Here is an 8,567-nt window from a genome sequence, read left to right as displayed (position 1 = left end):
GTTGATCTGCAATGTCTCCACCACCCCCACCCCACCCCCCAGCCTGGGATTACAGATGCGAGCCACTGCACCTACCTGGCTTTTACATAGCTGCTCAGGATCTGAACTCCGGTCCTCATGCTTGTGCGGCCAGCACGTCACTGTCATTTCTCAGCAACCCCCTTCTTTATTTTTGATGACTTTTAAATTACGTAATAGATTTTAGTATACTTCCTTCTAATGACAGTGTTTGTAGCTACTTTTCTTCTCTGAGCTAGAACTTTCTTGGGGTGAAACGTACAAATCTTGAGTCCCATTTGATGAAATCTGATCCCTTTGAATGTCTCCCCCTCCCCCCGTGCGCCGTGATCTATATAGTGTTGGGCTGGCAAGATGGCTCAGCAGTTAAAAGTATTTGCCCTTGCCGCCGCCGCCGCCGCTGCCTCCTGCTGCCTCTCTCCTCCTCCGGGTCGGGGCAGGGTGAATTTAGCCGGGCGGTGGTGGTGCACGCCTTTAATCCCAGCACTCAGGAGGCAGAGGCAGGAGGATCTCTGTGAGTTGGAGACCAGCCTGGTCTACAAGAGCAAGTTCCAGGACAGCCTCCAAAGCCACAGAGTAACCCCGTCTCGAACAAAAAAAAAAAAAAAAGTATTTGCCAAGCAAGCATAACCACCTGAATTTGATCCCTGGAAGGGGGAAAGAGAGCCAACTCCAGGAAGCTGCCCTCTGACCTCCATGTAGGCCTTGGTGGGTGTCATGCCTGTGCTCACCAGAATAAGAAGACACAGTAGTGTCTAAAGGTCTATTAGCCTGTAGCATGGTGACATTCTAAAACCTGCTTCTTCCTTGTCACACTTAAATGCCACTCCATTCCACCAGCGGCAGCCGCCATTCTCATTCGCCCCACCATGACTGTCTTTGTCTCTTCTTGGATTTGAACTCTTTGCATGTTTTTCATAATGAAACATGTTTTTATTGTTCGATGTCCTCCATAGGCAGTATTCTCTTTCTCCCAGACTCTTACCAACTCTAATCCCGCCCCCTCACGCTTTTTTAGAGGGGAGTAGATGCTCCACACTCATCACACAGCATGCTTTCAAATTTGTAAGTTAAGAAGGACAAATATGGCTGGAGAGATGGCTCAGTGGTTTAGGGCATTCACTGCTCTTCCAGAGGATCCGAGTTCAGTTCCCAGCACCTATCCCAGGCAGTTTGCAACTACCTATAACTCTCTTCTCTTCTTTTCTTTTCAAGACAGTTTTCTTTGTGTAGATCAGGCTGGCCTCGAACTCACAGAGATCCACTCGCCCTTGCCTCTGGAGTGCTGGAATTAAAGGCGTGTGCCACTGTCACCAGACTGATATTTTCTTAATTAGTGATTGATGGGGGGAGGGTCCAGCCCATTGTGGATGGTGCCATCCCTGGACTGGTGGTCCTGGACTCTGTAAGAAAGTAGGCTGAGCAAGCCATGGTAGCAAGCCAGTAAGCAGCCCCCCTCCATGGCCTCTGTATCAGCCCCTGCGTCCAGGTTCCTGCTGTGGTTGAGTTCCTGTCCTGACTTCTTTTGATAATGAACTGTGATGTGGAAGTATAAGCAAAATACAACCTTTCCTCCCCAAGTTGCTTTGATCCTAGTGTTTCATAACAGCAATAGTAACCCTAAGACACTATTCTTGTCAGAAAAAAAATTATGTTTCTGGGATGGAGGGATGGCTTAGCTGTTAAAGGCTAGGCTCACAACCAACCCACACCCCCCAAAAATGTGTTACCCAGCTGGGCATGACGCACACTTGTAAATCCCAGCACTCAGGAGGCAGAGATGTGTTGTGGAGATTCTGTGTCCCGCCACCACTTCTCAGCCCCAAATAGACACATAGATACTCTATTAATTAATTATTGTTGGCCGATGGCTAGGGCTTCTTATTGGCTAGCTCTATCTTAATCATTGACCCATTTCTATCAATCTATGCATTTCCACATGGTCTTGGCTTACCAGAGAATGTCCAGACCTTCTACTCCTTTGTCTACTACATGGCAACTGTTTCAGGTGTGCTCTCCTGCCTACCTCTCCCAGAATTTTCCTCGTCTCCTTGTCCTTCCTATCTTCCTGCCTCATTGGCCAAACAGTGTTTTATTTATCAACCAATAAGAGAAACATATATTCAGAAGGACTTCCCCAGTCACTTTCTCGATGGCCCAAATGTTTTTTGCTTTTTTTTTGGGGGGGGATTGTTTGTTTGGTTTGTTTTTTGTTGTTGTTATATAAAGTAATTAAGAAGTCACCCTCGAGAATATGTGACTCAATACGTGGGATTCATTTCTGTTAAAGGAAGTTCCATCACAGGTTGAGAACCATCTGGGACCTTTTCCCAACCCCCATTTTCTCTCAACCGTATTGTGTGTGCTGCCCCTTCTCCCTTCTGTGGGAGAATGAAATCGTAGTTTGTAGTCGCAGTGAGAAAGTTGATAAGAGATAACCTATTCTGCCAAGCATTCCCCCCAGTTCCCAGGTTGTTTAATGTTGGGAACACCTACATTTACTTTTATGGGCTACTTGAATTTTTTTGTCTGTTCGGTTCCCCAATAGACCCTGTAGCGTATGGCAGATCCTCTCTCTTTGCTTGGTCAAGAGTTAGTGTTGGGGCTGGAGAGATAGCTCAGTGGTTAAGAGCACTGACCGCTCTCCTAGAGAACTCGGGTTCACTTCCCAGCACCCACATGGCAGCTCACTACTGTCTATAACTCCAGTGCCAGGGGATTTGACACTTTCACACCAATGCACATAGAATAAAAAGTTAAATAAATTTTAAAAAAAAAGAGTTAGTGTTGATCACAGAAACTGTGACCTACATACCACATGGACAGAGGTATGGACCACTTTATACGTTTCCTCTGGCCTTGTCTTATGTTGCCATGCCTGGCTTGCTTTTCATTCCTCTCTTTACTTATTTTGACTGACCCCCCAAATAACTACCAAACTGAGGTAATTATTCTTGAACTGAGGTTCAAGAATAAATTCAGGCTAGTTTGGTATGCAGTTTAAGGCATTAATTTGGAGAGGATGTGGCTCACTGAAAATGTTTAAGGCAGGGAAGAGATTAATCACAACAGGTTAAATGTCATTCTTTTACAATTAGGGTAGTAAGGATTGTCATTAGCTGTTAATTGCCATTGACATTAGTCACAGGGTCCAAGGTAATGCAATCTAATTATCCATCAGTAGAAGAATGGATAAACAAATTTCACCATAGGCCTACAATGAAATATTTTTCAGTCATGAAAAGGAATGAAATACAGAGACACGTTACAACATGGCTGAATGTTAAAAACATTATAGTAGAATAAACTGGATCCTAAAAAGTGATGCTGTATAATTCCATTTATATGCCATCTCTAGATTAGACAACTTCACAGAGACAGGTGGCAGAACCAAAGTCACCAGGGGAGGGAGCGGGGAATGAAAGAGAATGAATAGTGATAGGGTTTCTGCTTGAGGTGGTGAAAGAGTTTTGTAAATAAATAGTAGCAATGGCACACAGCACTATGAATGCTCACAGTGCCACTGAATTATCCACCAAGAATGGTAATATGATAAATGTCATATGATGTTTATTATTCTACAATGAAAAAGAAGTCAAATTCTCATTCCTTTGTGATTTAGAAGTAGAAATTCCTGGGGACCTTCAACAGTGCCTGGACCCTGTAAAGGTAACATCAAGGTTGTCAGCCCAACAAGTAAGTGGTCCTCCCCCACTAATATGCAAAGTGAAATTAAAATTTTTCAAGTTGATAGTCTTTTAGTGGATTGTTGGCTGTTATCGCTGAGTTTTTCCACCACGCATCCTCGGTTCTAAGCCATGTGGCTGATTCTAGAGAATATCATGTTTGGTTAAGAGGACGATGGAGTTACAGTTAGGGGAACATGGACATAGAAGCAATACTTAGTTATAGAGGCGAGCACAAAAAGCACGATTTTACAGTAAATGTCACGGTTCAGGAGTCTGTTTGTGGAAGCGGGCTGGAGGGAAAGACACGAAGTCTGACTCTGCATGTTCAATGGGCAGAAAAAAAGTGTGAGCAAGACTGAGAAGAGTAGTTCACCTTGTGAGCCAGAGCAGTGCCTAGGGGCGGGGCCATGGCTAGGGGCACACAGGAAGTGCACTTCCAGGAGGTTTATGTGTTAGGGGAAGGACATGCCCACTGGGCGGGGACGGGCAAGGCCCACGGTGGAAGTGAGGATGTGGGAAGGTGCGTGTGTCAAGCACACAGAAATAGGGCATCTATGGAAGTTATCAAATGCCTTGGGAACGCGTCTTCCAATCCAGGGATTTGTTCCCAAGAAGTCAGCATCTATCTCGAAGATGTAAATTTAATACAAACTTTTTTTTTTTTTATAGCAAGAGTACTTAAAATAATAGAAAATTATGATTAACTTAAATGTTCAGTAACATGGAAATCCATATGGTAAATGAACTTGTAGCTATTCAAAGTCTGTTATGGAAGAATTTGTAAAGGTATATAAAAGGGTTTTCATTTTTGTATATAGAATAGGCAGTTCTTTGGTTAGACAGTTCAGTCTAAACTTTTTTTAGAAACAGTTTTTCTTTCTTGTTTTAAAAGACATTTTAAACTGTATTTTTATAGCCAGGCATGCTGGTACATGGCCTTGATCCCAGCACTCAGGAGACAGAGGCAGGCAGATCTCTGTGAGTTCAAGGCCAGCCTGGTCTACAAAGAGAGTTCCAGGACAGCCAGGTCTATTACATGGAGAAACCCTGTTTCAAAAACCAAAAGAGAAAAATGTATTTTTATTTATGTGCCTGAGCTTTTGCCTGCATGTATGCATGTATGTGCGTGCCCACAGAGCCCAGAAGAGTGTATCGGATTCGCTGGAACTGGAGTTCCAGGTGCTTGTGCTGCCATGTGCTGCCATGTGGGTGTTAGGAACTGACCCCTGATCCTCTGCAAGAGCAGCCAGTGCTCCCAACCCCGGGGTTCAGGGCTTGTTCCTGTTTATGTGCCCAGGTGTGAGAGCTACCTGTTGCTCCCAGCATCCTTACAGAGTTTTAAACTCAGACTCTTGCTGAAGCAGGTCTCGCTTGCCCTATGAGATACCAATATTCGAATATTCAGAGCTAGAAAGATGTAGCGGTTTCGTTCTCTTTGTTTGATTAAGGCTTGGCCAAGCGTGGGGCTGCTTCTGTTCTGAGATCTAAAAATACCATACTGAGAAGGGTTTCCTGAAATACAGCCGCCTCTCTCAAAAGTTCTTCCTCTGGTCTGGAAAGGGATCTTGAGTCCTTCGGTAGTGGGTAAATTGCTGGTAGTGGACCTCCAGAAGCTCTCTGACAAAGGCAGAGGAGGATTCATTCTTGTTTTTCTTCAGTTTGGGACCAAGAGGCCAAGACTGTGACCTTTGTTTCCCAGACCCCACCCCCTACTCCCCACCCGGATGGTAGCTAACCCTGGGCTGAGGTTGGTTGGTGGACATGTTCGGGCAGTTATCTTGACCTCTGCTCCCTAGCTGCTATTGTTCAGAGCTTACAAATCTACCGCCCGCCGTCCCCCCCCCCCAACCCCACGTGATAAAGGCTGATAAAGGCTCAGGGTGGGGCTCTTCCTAGGCAGTGGAACCTTCAAGAGGCAGAACTTACTAGGAGATCTTCATTCAGGCTTGTCCTTGAAGAAGGGATGGTAAGACCCTGTCCCGGCTTCTCACTCCCAGTCACGAACCCAGTGACTTTGCTTCACCACCAATTTCTGTCACCAGCAAGCGTCATGGGTTGAAACCTCTAAAACTTTGAGCCAAAGGGAAACTTTACTTCTCCGTAAATCACCTCGGGCGTTTGCTACGATAACGAAAGGTTGACCAACACAACAACTGAATTTTCAACCGGAGCAGAGGCAGCCTCAGTCAGTCCCTCCTCCCCGACACCTCCCGGCACACCTCTGGTGATGGTCAGCCCTCACTCTCAACCTGAGATTTAGCATCACCTCCAGGTGCGTATATGAGGTGATCCCAGAGACGTTTAACCGAGAAGGAAAGATCAGCCCTGAAGACATGAGCTGAATAAGAGAGTGCCAGGTGCCTCCTCCACCATGAAGGACTGTGCCCTCACACTGAGGGCCAAAACAAACCTCCCCTTTCCTAAGTGTCTGTGTCAGGTACCCTGGCACATCAGCGAGGAAATCAAGGAACATGTTTCTTCTGTCCAGAACTGTTTTAGGCTCTGAGGGGGCCTGGACAATAATAAGGACGGCTTACTCTGTAGATAAGACAGCCTTAGTGAATGAGGACAATGACTTGACCCAGGACCACACAGAGATCCACCAACTATGTCTTTCTGGATTGTTTGTGATACAAATAGACACATTTCTTCCAGACTCTTTATAGAAACAAATGGGTTTCAAAGTAGTAAGTTGTGTACACCATTCATCTCGTAGAGCTGAATGGCGCTGATAACAGACTCCGAACTTTGCTCTACCTGAAGGACAGCTGTGATGATATTGCAGTTTCTGGGGTCTTCAGGCCCCACTTTGAGGTCTCCTTACAGAGGCTGCTTTGATTGGTCAGACATGAGCCTTGCTTCTGGTCTGCATGTCAAGGTTCAGAGCCCCTGATTCGATGATTCAGTCATGGATCCTCGTGCATTGTCAGAATAGTTCAAACCAAAATGATCTCTCAGACCACACACACACACACACACACACACACACACACACACACACACACACACACACGAGAGAGAGAGAGAGAGAGAGAGAGAGAGAGAGAGAGTACGAAAATACTCAGGAATATGTGTGTACCATCATGCTTCAGTTAGCCAGATGGGCTGGGACACAGCTTTGTCTTCTGATTTAATTTTGGATTCATATTAGACACTTCTCATAGCCCACTCTGCCACAGAGGGACCCCCATCTATCTTTCCTATGAATTCCACTGGACTGACCAGCAGATGACCATTTTTCTTCCTGCTCCCATTTCCGAAAGTTAACAGTCTAACTTTTATTCCAGCCTCCCTTTAGTATGCTCTCCTGAACTCCAGATATTCAAAGAATGAGCATTTTTAGACCTCGAAAGAAATTGGAGCCTCTATAGTCTTTGATTGTCAGCTAGGGCTGAATGTTGGGTTACCAAGGAAACAGAGTAACCCAATTTTGTTTGTAACGTGGACTCGGAATTGCTCCCTGTGCATCTGGAGGAATAAGGTAGTAAGACTAAGCCTCGGGTGTCACTGCAGAGTTACAAAGTCCTTCTTATTTGCATCTTATGAAATGCTTGCTGTTCATCTGGAACTAGACACAAAAGCGAGAGTTACTATTTCACCCCAACGTATTTCTGCTACTCTTTAGCATTTGAGCGTTTAGCTGCCAGTGTGTCCATTTCAGGTCATTTGATGAGTCACTTGGAACCTGAAGGGGACCAGGGTGGGCCATGAAGGATCAGGGTCAAAGGTTTGGTAGCCCCAAAGGAGAACAAAAAGAGTTCAAATTTGCTGGGTATTCCAATGTTAAAACTGAAAGGTTGGGCTCTGGTTTGTAGAACTAAGTGACAAATGAAACAAGGGAGTCCCCAGAATGCTGGCTTGTGACACACTGCTTGGGGAGTGACACAAGCCAAGGTTCAGAACTCAAGGTGACAGGTTCTGCTCCCAAATGTATCCAAGGTTCTGTTTCCATGTGTATCCAAACAACTTCAGAGAAACAGTCTCCCTGACTTCACAAACCTCTAGATTTCAGCTGCCTTGACAGATGCCTCCTGGATGCTCAGGCCTCGCAAATCAAGTGGCACCAGGCGGCTCATGAATAGGTTAACAATGATGGCCTTGAGAGGTTCTGGTTTCTTTTCGAAATTAAAAAAAAAAAACCAAAAAAAACAAAAAAACAAAGAGCTTGTAAGGTTGGGGTAGTTTTCTTCTGCTTTTTCCCTCAAGTGGGCATGGTGTTTCTCGGTCTCTCCCTTTCCCTTCTGTCTTCCACCGTGTGAACATACAGGAAGACAAAGCTTGCTAGATGTCGGCACCTTGGGCTTGAGCTTGTTGCCTCCAGAATTTTGAGAGATGAGTTTCTAGCCTATCACCATTTTGTTTGTTTGTGGTTGTTGTTTTGTTGAGATGGGGTCTCCAATAGCCCAGGTTGGCCTAAAATTCACTATGTAATTGGAGATGACTTTGAACTTCTGACCTTTTTGACTCTACCACACATGTGCTGGGTGGGATTACAGGTATGCTCCCATGTTCCCAGCTAATATGGTGCTGGAGATGAAACCTAGGCCTTCGTGCAAGGCAAACATTCTGCAAACTGAATTGCGTCTGCAGCTCCCAAGTGCTGACTCTTGGTAAATTCCCCTCCCGTGGTGTTGCTGTAAGTTCTCTTGTCCCTCCAGGTCCCTCTGCCCTTCTCAGCCCCAAATAAACACACATATACTATATTAATTATTGAACTGTTGGCAGATGGCTAGAGCTTCTTATTGGCTAGGTCTGTCTTAATTATTAACCCTTTTCTATAAATCTATGTATTTCCATGTGGTTTTGGCTCACCGGAGAATGCCTGGACCTGTTACTCCTTTTGGCGGCTACAGGATGCCC

This window comes from Cricetulus griseus, chromosome 10 (assembly GCF_003668045.3).
Source record: "Cricetulus griseus strain 17A/GY chromosome 10, alternate assembly CriGri-PICRH-1.0, whole genome shotgun sequence".
NCBI classification, from domain to species: Eukaryota; Metazoa; Chordata; class Mammalia; order Rodentia; family Cricetidae; genus Cricetulus; species Cricetulus griseus.
Note: the sequence above shows the minus strand (reverse complement) of the source record.